The 17,828-nt window shown below is 41.6% G+C and overlaps 1 protein-coding gene and 1 pseudogene across 2 annotated transcripts in view; one reads left to right on the top strand and one right to left on the bottom strand.

The window, feature by feature from the left end:
• Positions 1 to 17,828, top strand: part of GRM7 (glutamate metabotropic receptor 7) — a 629,590-nt gene that overhangs the window by 502,363 nt on the left and 109,399 nt on the right. The gene's annotated exons all lie outside the window — the stretch shown is intronic.
• LOC149523813 (uncharacterized) lies at positions 1,916 to 3,182 on the bottom strand (annotated as a pseudogene).

Raw genomic sequence — 17,828 nt, 5'->3', positions numbered from 1 at the left:
AAAAAAAAAAGCCACACCCTCACTAATGTGACCCTTGACTGAGAAGGAGAAAGACACTCCCCATATTACCCTTGCACACAAGAGCTTAGGGGGGTCCATCTTAGTAGATTCTGGGTGCTCCAGCCCCACAGTGGAGTTGCAGAGAGGCTGGATGACCAGCATGGGTTCCCCAATGCTGGGAGGAGAGCATGAGTCTTGGGGGCCAGATCCATGCAAGCTGAGGGCCGCATCCGGCCCCTGGGCCTGAAGTTCTCCATCCCTGATCTAAATATATCAATATATTAAATTTCAGTTTGAATTCAGTTCTAGAAATGTGTAATGATACAGACAGTTCTTTTTTCCTGAGCTGGCTAGCTCATCACCAATTTACATAAGCTATATAGAGCACTGAATGCTTTAGAAATAAATACTATAGTAATAACAAATAACTCTTTGCATATCGGAGACCCCTAAAGCCTTTTATAGATGGATTTGGAAGTGGTATGCAGTGTGTATAAAACTTTGACCTATCACTGAAATGTACCAACTGAATAACATTCAGAAACACTGCATTAAAGTTTAAGACAGGAAGTTCTATTCTATTCTATCACAGTTCAGGGCACCTGAATGTCTTTCCCCACTCTGTGCCCCTTCCAATTCCCCCCACGAACCTGCACTCTGAAATCTTCTTTTCAGCTGTCACTCTTTTGAGGGGAGACCTGCATCTTTTGGGTGTTTCCAGACTGCATAGTTCACTGCCTACAATGTAAAGTCTTCAGCAAGTCAGATGTCTTAAGCAGGTCTATGTCTGTTCTCTGCTTTCTCCTCAGATGCTATAAATGGTGTGATTGCCCATAGTCATGAGTTACCCTTTCTGAGCAAGGACATTTATTCTGAAGGGGAAGGTATTACAGAGAAAACATTGTAAATACAATGAAAGAACTTACACTCATACTAATAAGTTGACCAGAGATCAGCCCCAATTCCTCCAAGGATTGTGATAAGGTCCTTCAAACCTTACAAAGTTTCCCATCTCCTGCCTCTGGTTACCAGTTTGTAAGAGTTTTCCTAAGTTACCCTTAATAGAGCTGGGATCTTAGCTTCACATTCCATGAATAAATAATTAATCACAGAGTAGTTCTCTCATCAGGCATAGCTTCAAAAGGTTGCATCCAGAAGTGGGAATTTGTATCCCCCAGGTATTAGAAAAACCCATTTATATTTGTCCCAAAAGTTCCTTCTTCTCTGGCATATTGTTTGAAGCTCATAACACTTCCAAAGGATTTACATTGGCCAGGACTCTTCCCTAGAGAAGTTACATACACAATCCTACAACAATAAATACATTTGCATTTATACTACAATAGACTCCAAAGCTATTTAAATTTAATTCAGCAAGATCTCTGAAAGAAGTTGCAGGGTTCTGCCTTATCCGTCACATATTCTGTATAAGCGGCGAGGAGTCCTGTGGCACCTTATAGATTAACTGAAGTGTTGGAGCATAAGTTTTCGTGGGCAAAGACCCACTTTGTCAGATGCATGTAGTGGAAATTTCCAGAGTCAGGTATAAATATGCAGGCCAGAATAAGGCTAGAGATGACGAGGTGGATCCAATCAGGGAGGATGAGGCCCACTTCTAGTACCTGATCTGGATGTGTGAATACCAAGAGAGGAGAAGCTGCTTTTGTAGTTAGCAAGCCATTCACAGTCTTTGTTTAATCCTGAGTTGATTGTGTCAAACTTGAAGATGAACTGTAGCTCAGCAGTTTCTCTTTGAAGTCTGGTCTTGAAGTTTTTTTGCTGCAGGATGGCTACCTTTAGATCTGCAATTGTGTGTCCAGGGAGATTGAAGTGTTCCCCTACAGGTTTTTGTATATTGCCATTCCTAATATCTGATTTGTGTCCATTTATTCTTTTACGTAGGAACTGTCCAGTTTGTATATAGCAGAGGGGCATTGTTGGCACATGATGGGATATATTATGTTAATAGATGTGCAGGAGAATGAACCAGTGATGGTATGGCTGATCTAGTTAGGTCCTGTGATGGTGTTGCTGGTGTATATATGTGGACAGAGTTGGCACCGAGGTTTGTTGCATGGATTGGTTCCTGAGTTAGAGTTATATGGTGCGGTGTACAGTTGCTGGTGAGAATATGCTTCAGGTTGGCAGGTTGTCTGTGGGCGAGGACTGGCCTGTCTCCCAAGACCTGTGAAAGTGAGGGATCATTGTCCAGGATGGGTTGTAGATCACTAATGATGCGTTGGAGAGGTTTTAACTGAGGACTGTAGGTGATGGCCAGTGGTGTTCTGTTGGTTTCTTTCTTGGGCTTGTCCCATAGCAGGAGGCTTCTGGGTACACGTCTGGCTCTGTTAATCTGTCTCCTTACTTCCTTGTGTGGGTATTGTAGTTTACAGAATGCTTGTTGAAGATCTTGTAGGTGTAGGTCTCTGTCTGAGGGGTTGGAGCATATGTAGTTGTACCTCAGTGCTTGGCTGTAAACTATGGATCGTGTGGTGTATCCGGGATGGAAGCTGGAGGCATGCAGGCAAGCATAGCAGTCAGTAGGCTTTCGGTATAGGGTGGTGTTTATGTGACCATCACTTATTTGCACCATGGTGTCCAGGAAATGGACCTCCTGTGTAGACTGGTCCATACTGAGGTTGATGGTGGGGTGGAAGCTGTTGAAATCGTGGTGAAATTTTTCCAGAGTCTCCTTCCCATGGGTTCAGATGATGAAGATGTCATCGATGTAGCATAGGTAGAGAAGGGGTGTAAGTGGACAAGAGCAGAGGAAGCGTTGTTCCAGGTCAGCCATAAAAATGTTGGCGTATCGTGGGGCCATGGAGGTGCCCATAGCAGTGCCACTGGTCTGGAGGTATATATTGTCACCAAATCTGAAATAGTTGTGTGTGAGGATAAAGTCACAGAGCTCAGCCACCAGTTGTGCTGTGGCATCATCAGGGATACTGTTCCTGACATCTTGTATTCCATCTACATGTGGGATATTTGTGTAGAGATTCTCTACATCCATGGTGGCTAGGATGGTGTTTTCTGGAAGATCACCAATGCATTGTTGTTTTCTCAGGAAATCAGTAGTGTCACGGAGGTAACTGGGAGTGCTGGTGGCGTAGGGTCTGAGTAGAGAGTCCACATATCCAGACAGTCCTTCAGTGAGAGTGCCAATGCCCGAGATGATGGGGCATCCGGGATTTCCATGTTTGTGGATCTTGGGCAATAGATAGAACAACCCTGGTCGGGGCTCTAAGGATGTGTTGATTTGTTCCTGTGCTTGTGTGGGGAGTGTCCTGAGTAGATGGTACAATTTCTTAGTGTATTCCTTAGTGGGATCTAAGGAAAGTGGCCTGTAGAATTTGGTATTGGAGAGTTGTCTGGCAGCCTCCTTTTGGTAGTCAGGCCTGTTCATGATGACAATAGCAACTCCTTTATCAGCCTCTTTGATTATAATGTCAGAGTTGTTCTGGAGGCATTGCGTTCTGCACAATTGAGGTTACAAGGCAAGTGATGCTGTTTTTCCACAATTTCTGCCTGTGCACATTGGCGGAAGCATTCTATGTAGAGGTCCAGACAGTCATTTTGACCCTCAGGAGGAGTCCGTGTGGAGTTGTGCTGTTGGTGGGAAGGTATCTGTGTGTCAGTGCACTGTTCAGTGTTGTGTTGGAAGTATTCCTTGAGACGGAGATGGCAAAAGTAGGCTTCCAGATCACCACAGAACTGTGTCATGTTAATGGAGGTGGTGGGGCAAAAAGAGAGTCCCTGATATAGAACAGACTCTTCTGCCGGACTGAGTGTGTAGTTGGATAGATTGAAGATATTGCTGGGTGAGTTAGGGGTACCACTGTTGTGGCCCCATGTGGCAGGTATGATTTTAGACAGCTTACAGTCCTTTTTCCTCTGTAGAGAAGTGAAGTGTGTAATGTAGATCTCCTGCCTCATTTTAGTAAAGTCCATTTGTGGGGAAGGTTGGTTTTTTATGAAAGACTCCAGATTGGAGAGCTCTTTTTTGATGTTTTCCTGTTTGCTGTACAGGATGCTGATCAGGTGGTTCCTCAGTTTTTTAGATAGTGTATGGCATAATCTCTCACTGTAGTCTGTGCAATATGTAGATAGCAATGGATTTTTCACCTTCAGTCCATTTGGTATAATGTCCATCCATTTGCATTTGGAGAGAAAGATGATATCTGTTTGTACTTGTGCTATATTCTGTATAGGAATATAGAACCTATATTCTGTATATGTTCTCTCTCATTCTCTGCACATCACAGCTTTCAGTAGTACATTAAGCCAGATAAGAAGAGCAGCAGGAGGAATTTAAACTAGGCAACATATAATCACTTCTATTGTGATTTTGACAGGGGTAATGGAGTTAACACCCTATTCTTGCAAAGAGTACATTGGGATCCTTAATGACTAGAAGAAGTCAGAAGTTTCTTTCTTTCTTTCTTTCTTTCTTTCTTTCTTTCTTTCTTTCTTTCTTTCTTTCTTTCTTTCTTTCTTTCTTTCTTTCTTTCTTTCTTTCTTTCTTTCTTTCTTTCTTTCTTTCTTTCTTTCTTTCTTTTCCTTCCTTCCTTCCTTCCTTCCTTCCTTCAGGAGACTACATATCCAGAACCACAATGCCAGGTCATCAGTTAAATACTCTCTGAAACAGGAGTGATTACTACCTTATTGAATCACCAACACTGCTTCCTGGAACACAGCCTTTTCCTTGGAGGTCTCTCATCCAAGTATTGATAGGGTCTGACCCCATTAAGTTTATAAGAGCTGACAAGATCACAGCCAGAGGTGGTAGAACTGCAAGGCTCGGCTACCAAGGTGTATATTTAAATGTACTGAAAATCCTGAGCTACTCTGAGTGAAGTAAGAGCTGATTAGTATAATTAGATCCTCTTAGAAGACTTAAATTAATGGAATTATGATTCCTGAAACAACAGAAAAAGCATACATACATTTAAAGTTGATCTGTTTTATCACATTTACTGCATTGTAATACCCCTGTAATGTTAATATGCACTTCTGTGGTAAAAATCTAATTTAAAAATATTGAACAGATAGAGCTCAAGGCCACAATCATGCTCTACATAATTATCTAAGGAGTAGAGTGCACATTTCCAGTGAAGAGGTGCCATCAGCCATTGGGATGGCATGCGAAATGCATGCAGTGTGCTCACGCGTAATAGCTTCCTGTCTCTCTAATAGGAATATACAGGTAAATACTAAATGATAATTAACAATAAATTCATGTTGTGAATTTTTCAATTATTGACTCAACTGTCTTCACAATGGAGTAATAATACTTCATTTATATTTATAATATAACTGTCTCAAAATGGGGATGTATTTATTTAAAGAGAAATTACTTTTTTAAGTTAGCACCCCTGGGAGGTAGGTCTTCAGTCACCGAGGGACTCTTTGAAGCCTGGAAGCGTTGGTGCTTTGATGTTTGATGCAGAAAGTAAGGGATATTTTCACTGTGATCATTCTAAGCGTCTTCTTTTTTTCTATTCTCTTCTGCACTAAAAATGGGAGGGGAGTTTTAAACCCCTTCACACAACCACACACACACACACACACACACACACACACACACACACACACACTCAAAGTCTATGTTAAAACATAGAAAAATAAATTTAACTGAAAAAGAGCCAGTGTGACGAAGAGTGAGTGTAGCTGTGACTTGAATTCTCGGTACTTAATCACAGTTCCCTATTGTGCATTGTGGCCCAGTGGATGAAAATCAAGGGAGGAGGGGATCAGGGGCCAGTTTCTCTATTATATGGCCCCTTTGAATAGTAGAAGCAGCACAGAGGGGCTGATGATAAATGCCCAGCAGACAATACACTTTTCCAGGGGAGCACACTGTTAATTCAAGTGTGCTGTAGCTATGTTCTCATGTCATAATGTCCAAAAGCCTGGTGTAAGTTCTATGTTAGTGTTAGAAGGAGGATGTGGCAGAACAAAATTCTTCCAATTTCCACTAGTATGTGACCACCTTATACCAGTGGCACAGTTTAGCTGCTAAGTTGCTCTAAATCACCTTAGGTCCCAAGTAAACTCTAAGGGTTTGTCTACACTTGCACCCTAGTTTGAACTAGGGATGCAAATGTAGGCATTTGAAATAGTCAATGAAGCAGGGATTTAAATATCCTGCGCTTCATTAGCATGATCTCGCCAGTGCGTTACTCCAATCAACAGCTGTTTCAAAAGTGAAAGTGCGCGCCAGGATGCATTAGTTCAAACCAAACCCCTTGGTTTGACACATCCCAGCACGTACTTTCACTTTTGAAACAGCTGTTGATCGGAGTAATGTGCCAGCGAAACGCGGGATATTTAAGTCTCTGCTTCATTGACTATTTCGAATGCTACATTGCATCCCTAGTTCAAACTAGGGTGCAAGTGTAGACATACCCTAAGAGCCAGGGAGCCATAACAGGCTCCTGGACTGTTCCTCACCTGCCATGCTTTGAGGTTTCTTTCATCACCCCAGGCAGAGACAGAAATTATAGGAAATATCCAGATTAAATATATACTTATGACCAGGGCTTGACAAACGGCGGTGAAATCTACTCGCCAGCCCCTCACTGTGCATGCGTACGACCCGCATTACGCATGCGCACGCCGCCAGAGAACGGGGCGACCGACAGAAATCTACTTGCCGTGGGCGAGTAGAAACAGTGATTTGTCGAGCCCTGCTTATGACAACACCAGCACTATTTCTAGCCCCAGGAGCTGAAAATAAGCCCTGGGTAAACATTTGTGCTATTTTGATGTTTGTTATTGTCTGACTTTATTTGCACACAAGAACCATGACACTATCTTTGACTATAAACTACTGTCCTAATTACTATTTACTATTATTATTTGTTTGTCTTACAGTACCACCTACTGGCCCCAATCAAGATCACTACCCCATTGTGCTAATAATTATATGAACACATAGTAAAAAATAGTTTCTGATTTGAGGAGTTTACCATTTAAATAGACAGTGGGGAGAAAAAGGATATTTGCTTATCTACATTTTATACTGTAGTAGAAAGAATGGAGACATAAAATGATGAAGTGATTTGCCCAAGGACACTTTGGAAATCTGTGTCAGAAACTGAATCTAACTATAATGTGCCTTAAATCCAGTGCCTTAATCAGAGGACCATCCTTACTCCCTGGTATTTAGTAAACTTCATTGTCAGAATCTTAGAAATATTTTAGTCTCATAGTCAGATGAAAAATTACCTACATTGTATGTCATAGATGTTGTAATTAGCCACCTAAAATTGACAGTAATGTACTATTCTTGAACCCATTTCACTATTAAATCTTTTCTGGTTTCCCTGAAGGTACTATCATTACTGTTGGTTTGTACCACTTCTGCTTCTATGGAGTCCTGTTTGACCTCTAAGTGTTACCAGTGTCTATGATAAATAACAATTATATTCTATAAAGGCTAATATGGAATAATCTCCTACAGATTCTACAATCTCATGTATGTTTGCAGAAATATAAAATACATATCAATTAAATATGTTTTTAAAATATGAATATGAAGCATTTTCCCCAATCTTAGGCCCCTTATTCAAAGTCATTGCAGGAATGCCTCATTTTTACCGTTGTGTCATCTAATCTTGCTCAGAGCAGATCTTGACAACATAGTATGCAGGAATGCCTCATCCATGATAGCAATTTCTTTATAATGACCCACTATTGCACTCCCACCAGTGCTGCTTCATCAGTAATAGCAAAGGAGAAAACAAAAGCTTAGACAGTCCATGTGATGTTGCATGCTATGTTGTCAAGATCTGCTCTGAGCAAGATTAGATGACACAATGGTAAAAATATAGGTGGCCAGTCTACCCTAGTGATCCCATTGCTGTAACATTTATCCTTTGAATCTTCTGCCCTACTGCAATAAAGTCATAGGCCAAGACCCTGCTATGTGCTGTTGGTACTGCACTGGAGCTACAACTCTGGCTTTGCAAAACTGAGAAAAAATTCTAGGGTAGGCACAGGATTAATTATTACTGTAAAGTGCAAAATTCTATGTGTTTTAAAAGTTACTTGGAATCTGAAATGTGGTTACAGAAACAGTGAAAATGAACAGTTTTTCATGTTTGCATCAAGAAAACAGTTATGCTTGAAAAACACTGTGAAAAGGATACAGTTAAAGAGCTAAAATACTTGAGAGTGAAGTCTATGTCCTCTTTTCTGACAGGACTATATTAATGCAAGCTAGATGACTTTTAGTTTGTGCCAGCAGAATCCATTCACGAAGAGTAAGGGAAGCCAATGGCAGCATTTGCTCCCATCAACCTCCTGCTGAGTGGGTGTCTCAGAAATGCAATGTAAGACACATGGACCCCAGCTATGTAATTTATGTAGCTGGAGTTGCCTATCTTACCTTGACTTTCCAGTGTAGAGTAGACCAGGCCTCAGAGAGTTGATGGTGGAGCAGAATAGACAAGCCTTTAGATTTTATAATGAATATTTCAGACAGCAGCTGATGGCTCAGTTCAAATCTACTGTTGTCATTGATTTAGAAGTAGATTTTAAATACAAAAATAGGTGTTTACCTTCACAATGGGAGTCAGATACATAACATCCATTATGTCTTTAAAAATTGGGACTGGGGAAGAGCGGTGGATTTTTCAAAGAACAGGAATCTGCATAAAACATAGATGCTGATATCCAGTGTTAGAATCATAGAACCATAGAGCTGGAAGAGACCTCAGAAGGTCATCAAGTCCAGCCCCCTACCCTAGGCAGGACCAATCCCAACTAAATCAACCAGGCCAGGGCTTTGTCAAGCCGAGACTTAACCACCTTTAGGGATGGAGACTCCACTACTTCCCTAGGTAAACCATTCCAGTGCTTCACCACCCTCCTAGTGAAATAGTTTTTCCTAATATCCAACCTGGATACTACAACTTGAGACTATTGCTCCTTGTTCTGCCATCTGTCACTACTGAGAACAGCCTCTTTCCATCCTCTTTGGAACCTCCCTTCAGGAAGTTGAAGGCTGCTAGCAAATCCCCCCTCACTCTCCACTTCTGCAGACTAAACAGACCCCACTCCCTCAGCCTCCCTTCATAAGTCATATGCTCCAGCCCCCTAATCATTTTGGTTGCCCTCCGCTGGACCCTCTCCAATGCGTCCACATCCTTTTTGTAGTGGGGGGCCCAGAACTGGACACAATACTCCAGATGTGGCCTCACCAGAGCCGAAGAAAGGAGAATAATGACATCTCTGGATCTGCTGGCCATGCTCCTCTTAATGCAACCTAATATACCATTAGCCTTCTTGGCTACAAGGGCACACTGTTGACTCATATCCAGCTTCTCATCCACTATAACCCCCAGGTCCTTTTCTGCAGAACTGCTACTTAAGTGGTTGGTCCCCAGCTTGTAACAATGTTCCTTCTAATAATGTCTATCCATGTGCAGATTTTTTCTATCCATGTGCAGAATAAATTTGTATGTGCACTAAGACTTGTTGAATTGTGCACTACTAGTAAAAACTAAAAAAAACAAAAACAAAAACAAAAAACCCTAGCAGGGGGTACTCTGCTAATCAGCTGGGCAATGTCTGAATCTCTCCTGGGCAGCCACAGAAGCACTCAGCTTACATGGATCACTGCTGATATCCCTGTTAGCAGTCTCAGTAGAGAAGCAAACTACTGAAATGATATGAGGCTTATCTTTATTGCAACATTAATTCAAGTCATAACTTAAGGGATGCCTCTAATTTGAGACCCATCCACACACACACAAACCCTTAATTTGATGGTACTGGTGCTTTTAACTTGAGTTGCTTGGCCTCTAGTAGGTACAGACTGAAACTTAAGGGACCACAACTCCTCAGTTGCAAACACAATCATTCTCCAGTATGTAATCGGGCTAACTCCACTTGAATGCCACTTCTCCAATGTCTTCCTACAATTCACCATGTGCCAGGAAAGGCGAGACAAGTTCTCCCACAATTTATCAGGAAAGAGTTTATAGTGTTGGTCAACCTCCTGCTGTGTAAAGAACCGTGGTATGTGCTCCCAAAAGTCAATGTGTCATGCCTGAGTAAATGCAGCACCATTATAGATACAGCAGCTCAAGTATTATTTCCCACTGCAGCTGTGCTAACTTGAGAGAAGTAACTTGAGTGTAGATAATGTGAGTTAACTTTGCCATGTAGACAAACCATGTAGAAGTTATTCTTCCAGGTTAGTTTTATGGATACTAGTTAGATAGTGTGGGGAGACTTGTATTATCACAGGCCATGTTGTATGAATAAACATGGGACTCTAAACCCCAGTTTTCAAATGTTCATGTGCACCATGTCCATATGCCATGTTTACAGCAAGCAGTGCATGCCTACAAGATCAGGTGGAACACACATATTCCTGACTAGTGGGCCCTCCTCAGGAATTCAGTGTGCTCAGAACTGCTCAAATATTTTGAGTTTTCTGCCTCCACTGTGCTTTGTTTTGCATGTGTATGTATTGCATCATACAGACACTTTCCCTAAATACAGCATTAATTTGAAAGGAAACTTTTGGGAGTGGAAAAAGTATCTTTTCTTTGTGATTTGTGGCACATATTTAACTGCCTCTGGCTAAAAAGCAAATTAATTTTAAAAGCTAAAATTTTACAGGCATTTAATGCATAGAGTTGACATGTGCCTTTTGGTTTTCTCCCTTTAGGTAATGTAAAACCGCCAGGGGATTTTTACATTTGCAAAACAATCATTGCATATGCATACAACAATGTTACATAACACTTTTATCTGCAGCATAAGCTGGCAAAACCTTAATATGAAATAATTACTGTTCCATTGACAATGTTGTGAGTCCAAAAGTGTAATTACTTTGTTGATGAAATTCTCTTCTCTGCTTGTATTTTGAAATCTTTACAATATCAAACATACTTTAATTGACAGTATAATTTTCTCCTGCAGAGCTGTTATAATGGCCGTACAACTGCTGTTATGGCATCAACAGAAGATCAATCTGTATCTTAATGTATATTGGTGCTAACAGCATTACGGAATGAATCCACCAAAATCTATTTATACGAATAGTTCTTCACATGAATAGTCCCAAATACCTCAGAACCCACTTTTCTCAGAGAATAACACTAATTTCAAAATACTTATTTTGAAATAGTGTTAATGTGGGTGCTCCGGTGCTGCTATTTCAAAATAATTACTCCCCCGAGTAATTTGAACTAATTACTTCCCAGTGCTTCCGGAGCTCTAGATCAAGGTAACATATTTCAAGGCTTCCCCATAATGGGGACACACTATTTCAATTTTGTAAAATCAGGAGTTTTTAAGTCAAATTTAGTTATTTTGAAACAGTTTCTTAGTGTAGACATGCCTAGAGTGGCTACTTGTGTGAGTTAGGTGTAACCATGTAAATATTTGCAAGACAGTTGTATTACTGAGGAGGGATAATAGTATATGTCTTTAAAGATCAGTTTCATGCACTCTAGGACGACAAAAACTAAACCTTCAATACATGCTTATTGTATCAATTCAAGGAAAATTGAAGTGTTTGAGCCTCCTGCCTTTGAATTTCCTTACTTATTCAGAATTATGTTAAATATAATCGGAATTTTGAATTTCTTGGGTATATAATACTTTTTTGGGAAGGGGCAATTACAGCATCCCTGAAATATATTTGCCCCTTAAATATTGGTCTTTTCTCTCAACCTTGACTTCATCATGATGTAATTTTTTGTCTGAGAATTCTATTGCAGAAATATACATGTAGGATGACTTAATATTTATATAAAGGTCAACAGTTTCTACTAAATTCTATAGTTTTTTTTTCATAAAGGCTAGCCAAAGAATAATATATTCAACCAGAAATGTCCTATATACAGTGTAGTTTGCCTTTGAAATTTGCTGTGGGAAACCTTGGTTCCCCTTAATGCTTCTTTGTTTGAACAAGAATTAATCATCTTTTCAGAGAAATCCTTTAGAACATGGCTAACATTATAAGCTGAATGCCAGAGACTAAAGTAGCATTTAGGAAGAGCATATCTCAACCAGTTTCTGAACCCCTAAGGTATTGTAAGAACATAATAATGTTATTTTGAGTGAGAAATAATGGCTGCTGATTCTAAGCTCATCCAGGAGCATAAAGAAAAGCATGAAGGGCTTATTTAATACAAAGCAAGATATGCAGATGTTCCTCAGTTTTCTTGCTGAACTTTCATGTAGGAGTCAGGGCTTCCCTTGATAAAACCTTTTCAATAGTAAGAATGGGCCCTTCAGTATTTTTGCTGTTGCATATGAATGGATTATGAAAGCGTCATGCAAAAGGATATTAACTCAAATAGCTGTCCAAGTTTTGTTTGTCTTTGCCCTTTTGTGGGGCACTCACACATTCATACCGAGATTTTCCTCTGCTCACTTCAGAATATCAAAGACAAAATAGAAGCTGAAAAAGACAAGATATAACAGATGCCCAGTGTTGCTACCTTGCAATCAAATGGAACTATGCCCTTGATTTCTGTGAGATACCTACAGCTGAAATCTCACTGCCTGCCCTTTGACATTGCTTTTATTATTGTTGTTATGAATAACTCTACAAAGCACTGAAAACACATATATTTAGTTCAACTATTTTTCAATGGGTATTTTATTGAGCATCTATAAAGCATATTATTCCCTCCAAAATCATTAGATTTGCCCATAGACAGAATAGAGAGGAATCCTCAGTGTTGCTTGTAATTAAAAGACTTTTGTTTGCAATCAAGATGAAATTTGTTTCTCATGATAATTGTCCTACTACCATTCTGTGCCTCTTAATCGGAATTGGATATCCATATCTGCTGGATGCCTTTGGGAATCCTTTATATTATTTTGGCTACATGAACTCCTATGAGGCATCTAAGAACCAATTTCAGAAAATCAATATTTCTCCATAAATTAAGGGCCTTTCAGAAAGAGTAAAATTGGTCTGAGCTTGTTGAAACAGAGATGCATATTAGCATATGTAAGAATGAAAGGTTAAGACATGAACTGTAAGTGAAAATGAACCCCATGAGGAGAGACCAAAGAAAATAGAGAATATTATTTTTCTTTCTTTTTTTAACAGAAGAGTTACCCTTGAAGAATTCCTTATAAAGGAAGCACTTGGTTTTGTCTGATGCAATAATATTTGTGGTCAGATGTTTGGCGGTGTGTGTGTTGTTTCAGCTTGCTGTCCCACCTCTGCACACATGGAGGACAGAATAGGCTCCAATCAAATGACTCAGTAAATCCACAGACTCAGTTAATAGTGAAGAATTTAGTCCATGAAGCATAGATTTAATCCCCTGGCTCAATGGCTACAGGTACACTATCACGTGTATAGCCAATGCAATGGACTAGCTCAGTTAATGGCAGGACTTTCCATTATCCCCTAGGCCTGCCAAAGACATTGCCTATGAAATAGACATTAATATATGGAAACAAACAAGTTACAGATCACTTCTGACACAGGAGGATGCCATTAGGGTGCAACCCATTGCTGTATCCAAGGGCCACCTGTTCAAAACAACTCTATCATTTTGCCATCCTGACCTTCCCTTTAAGATGGATCAGTGTGTTTGTGTTATCTTTGAGGGGTATGTCGTTATTGAAGTGTTTTAGTACCCTCCGTCAAGAGATTGTGCATGTATGAATACTTTGTGGCTACAGTCCTTTAAGAATATCTGGTTTTGCAATATCAGCCTTATGCTTGCCAAAGTCTGTGAGCAGGGCCAGCCTGTTGCTCACAACTTTGCTTTATATCAGCAAAATGTTGTCTACTGTAACCCAGGCCTCAGCCCTTACAGCAGGCATCTGATATTTTGTTTCAGGCCCTCTTCATACTACAGGCAGTCCCCGGATTACGTACAAGATAGGGACTGTAGGTTTGTTCTTAAGTTGAATCTGTATGTAAGTCGGAACTGGCGTCCAGATTCAGCCGCTGCTGAAACTGATCAGTTTCAACAGCGGCTGAATCTGGACGCCAGTTCTGACTTACATACAGATTCAACTTAAGAACCCCAGGCATCCCCAAGTCAGCTGCTGCTGAAACTGATCAGCGGCTGATTCCAGGAAGCCCGGGGCAGGGGCTTCCTGTAGTCAGCCACTGGTCAGTTTCAGCAGCGGCTGACTTGGGGACACCTGGGGCAGAGCAGCTGGGGTGCTGCTGGGTTGGTCCAGTAGCACAGCCGCTCCTCGGCGCTACTGGACCAACCCAGCAGCACCCCAGCTGCTCTGCCCCAGGCGTCCTGATTCAGCCGCTGCTGAAACTGACCAGCAGTGGCTGAATCAGGACGCCTGGGGCAGAGCAGCTGGGTTGCTGCCGGGTTGGTCCAGTAGCGCCCAGAGCGGTGCTACGGGACCAACCGGCAGCGCCCCAGCTGCTGTACCACAGGCGTCCGGAGCAAAGCCGCGGAGCACGGGGGCAGCGGGACAGCCCAGACACGCCGTGGCTGTCCTGCTGCCCTCGGGCTCTGCGGCTTTGCTCTGCTTTGCTCCCCATCCCCCTGGTCTGCAGCAGACCAGGGAGAGGAAGCAAAGCGGTGGAACACGTGGGCAGCGGACAGCCCAGCCGCGTCTGGGCTGTCCGCTGCCCGCGTGTTCCGCCGCTTTGCTTCCTCTCCCTGGTCTGCTGCAGACCAGGGAGAGGGAGGGCCCCGTTCGTAACTGCGGATCCGACATAAGTCGGATCTGCGTAACTCGGGGACTGCCTGTATATCATTTTTATTTGTATCCTTATCTAATATTTTCCTTGCAGGACTGAACATGCTGCATGCATTTCCAGTGGCTCATGCTGCCATGTATAAGTAAAGGTAATTTGATCTGTGCTGCCTTGACATTTTGAAATGCTTTGTGGAAGACAAGATGATGAACAAGCTTTAGGTGGCTGTATTAATCAAATTGTGGTATTCTTTTTTGAGTCATGGGAATGAAAAAAAAACATGGAAAAGGCAGGAAGTATGAAAGAAATGTATAAGAACAAGTGAGGAAAGCAAGTTTTGTCCAGCCTTGATTTTCCAGTAACACAGCTACTGTAATCAAGTGGACAACTCTACATTTCATTTAGAAAAATCTATACTTGAGCAATACTGATCTTTCGTTGGGTAGTTCCTTCTAACTAATGGCCAGCTAGAGAAGATGAAACCTGTGGACTTTAACCCAGATTGGTCATTAACTGCCAAGAAATATATGACCCAGTAGTCGTCAATGCCAGTATAATAAACTGTAGAAATATAAAATTGTAAAGTGAAAAAAGTAATTATCTTCTTATGTGTTAAAATGTTTTAAAAAGAACATCATGCCCAATTTTTAAGTACTGACTTGGTCTTTTTCTACCCATAAATGATGATTGGTGGAATAGCCATCAAGAAAGCAGGACATTGTTAGGTCTAAAATAGCTTACTGAGAAGCTGTGCTTCCCTACGGTGGTAAATGAATACAGCTTTTTTTTAAGAAATGGTAAAAAGAAGAAACTTGCCTGTGGTGTTAGAACAGTGGGAGGCATTCTGTGGCCCAAGGGCTGCATGTGGCCCCTCAGAGTTCTGTATGCAGCCTGCAAGACATTTATCCCGTGAGCAGGGTTGCCAGATTCCACTGGTTCCAGTCTGCGTATTATTTTTTCTTACTAAATTGACATGCACATAAAGCAAAGGCACTGAAGTGAGGTGCGTCTGATTGTACACAACATTGACTGAGAGCCGTGCACTCCTGCATCCAATCAGAGCGCTGCTATGGTTCAGTTGGCAAACCCTGCAAATTCTAGGTACACAAACAGAGTTAGCAAAAGTACCCTATCCCGGGAGATCATCTTGGCTATGACAATCTTGTGGCTCACTGAGATGATGGCGGGCCACTGATGCAGCCCACTCACTAGCCTAGGTTGCCCATCACTGTGTTAGAACCTTTCCATCACTCACTTTATATGCCAGAATTTAAAAAACAAACAAACAAACAAACAAATAAAATCAGTTGGGACATGATTTTTAAATTGGGGCACCAAAAGACAGTCCAGTTGTGTATTTGGAAACCTAGATCACAAACTTGAGAATGTAAATTCCAATTCTGACACCTAGATTGTTATGTGGCCTGTCCCAAATTGATTTACTCCCAATCTGACCTCTCCACTGAATTGAGCTTGAACTTGAGATACTCTGCAAATGACTGGCACCCTACAAAAGCTGTATTTTTAATCAAGAAAATTAAAGTGCTGGGAGATTCTACAGATAATCTGTGTTATTCTGATGATCAGGTTCCACTTCTTCCCCCATCCTTTTTTTTAAATTGCACTGGTTGGAATACTTCATTTAGTAGACTCCTCTCATTAGAGAAGATGCTGAGAATCTGAATTACTGTGGAGATAACCCAAGTTTTCCCTACTCTGCACTAAGAGCCAGGGTCAGAGTTGGTAATTCCTGTTTGATGTGGTTGCTTCCAGGATTTCTTCCTCAGAGAACAGGCCAAATTCTTGGGAAGAAGGGCATTGTGGTTACAGTCCTGCATTTGGCTTCTTGTTTTTCCTTGCCTATGTGTAATGAGTAACCATGTTGTGTTCTGGAGTTGAGAGAAGGAAGGCTGGATTTATTAACTGAATTGCATCCTGGAAAAAATTCTGAGGGCATGATTTCACAGATTCTACAGTAGAGGAGAAATAAGCTGCCTTTGCCTTCGTTATGGCAGCATTCCATTTTAGCAAAAACTCTCTGTGTCTGAATCCGTTTGTGCATCAGACTATTATCCACAACCAACAATCAAATGTTCCTCCATCCTGCTTTTTCTCCGACAAATCATCCAAGAATCAGGGGCACTAGTATGGATTTCTGGGTAAGATACGATGTTTCAGCATTAGTGTGTTTAGCAGTGACGGAATTAGTTGGAGTGCTAGCTCATTATGCCTATAGTACACTGCCTTTTTTGGCATTTTCTATAGCCAAATTTTGAAATTTATTCACGGTACAGGAGTTTTTAGAAGTAAACTGTTATCATTTCTTTTTCTTTGATTATAGGAGAGATTTTTTTTTTAATCTTAGCCTGTAAGAGAGTGATACGAGCAAGGTGCGGGAGTGGTTCTAGCAGTTCCATGTCCACATCTTCCCCAGTTGTTTGCACAAATTTGAGATTAGCTATAAAAATCCCATGGAATACAGTTCAGATAGAAATAGGCATTATGATTTTGGTACTAAGGACCCCAATTTCGACCTCTGCTGCTGATGAATACAGCCACAGTTCATTATGCGATGAAGATAATATTTTTTCTTATATGTAATTAGCATGCTTACAGAGTGTGGGAGATGTGGGGGGTGCCGGAGGGTGGGGGCCTGTTCTCTCTTCCCCTCCCCCTCAGCCACTCCTCAGGCCACTCAGGGCCTATTCTTCCCACCTCCTCAGGCCAATCCCCCAGCCTGCTTGGGACTTATTCTTTCCCCTCTTGCTCCCAGGTCAACCCCCCATCCTGTCCAGGCCATGTTCTCCCCCCACACACACACTGCCAGGGGGCTTGTTCTCTTCACCACCACCACCACCTCTCCCTGGCACTGCGGCCAATGGCTGCGAGGAGGAAAAGGGCTTGGGTAAGGGGAAGTGACTTACCCATGCTATGTCTAGACTACGCCGACATTCCGAAAGAGGATATGCAAATCCTATGGAAATTTACATATCTTCTTCCGATTTCACTTCGGAAGCTTTCGAAAGTGAAAGTAGTCGTGGCGCCTTTTGTTCAGTAACTCCCTCTCCCTTTTTGAAAAGCTACTCTTCCTCAAAAAATGAGGTTTATGCGGCTTTTCAAAAAAGGGAGGGGGTACATCTAGACTAAATCCCTCTGTCAGCAGAGGAAT

The sequence above is a fragment of the Pelodiscus sinensis genome, chromosome 11, assembly GCF_052426305.1.
Source record: "Pelodiscus sinensis isolate ZL-2025 chromosome 11, ASM5242630v1, whole genome shotgun sequence".
Taxonomy (NCBI): domain Eukaryota; kingdom Metazoa; phylum Chordata; order Testudines; family Trionychidae; genus Pelodiscus; species Pelodiscus sinensis.
The sequence above is the reverse complement of the archived record's forward strand: the minus strand, read 5'-3'. Positions and strand labels throughout refer to the sequence as shown.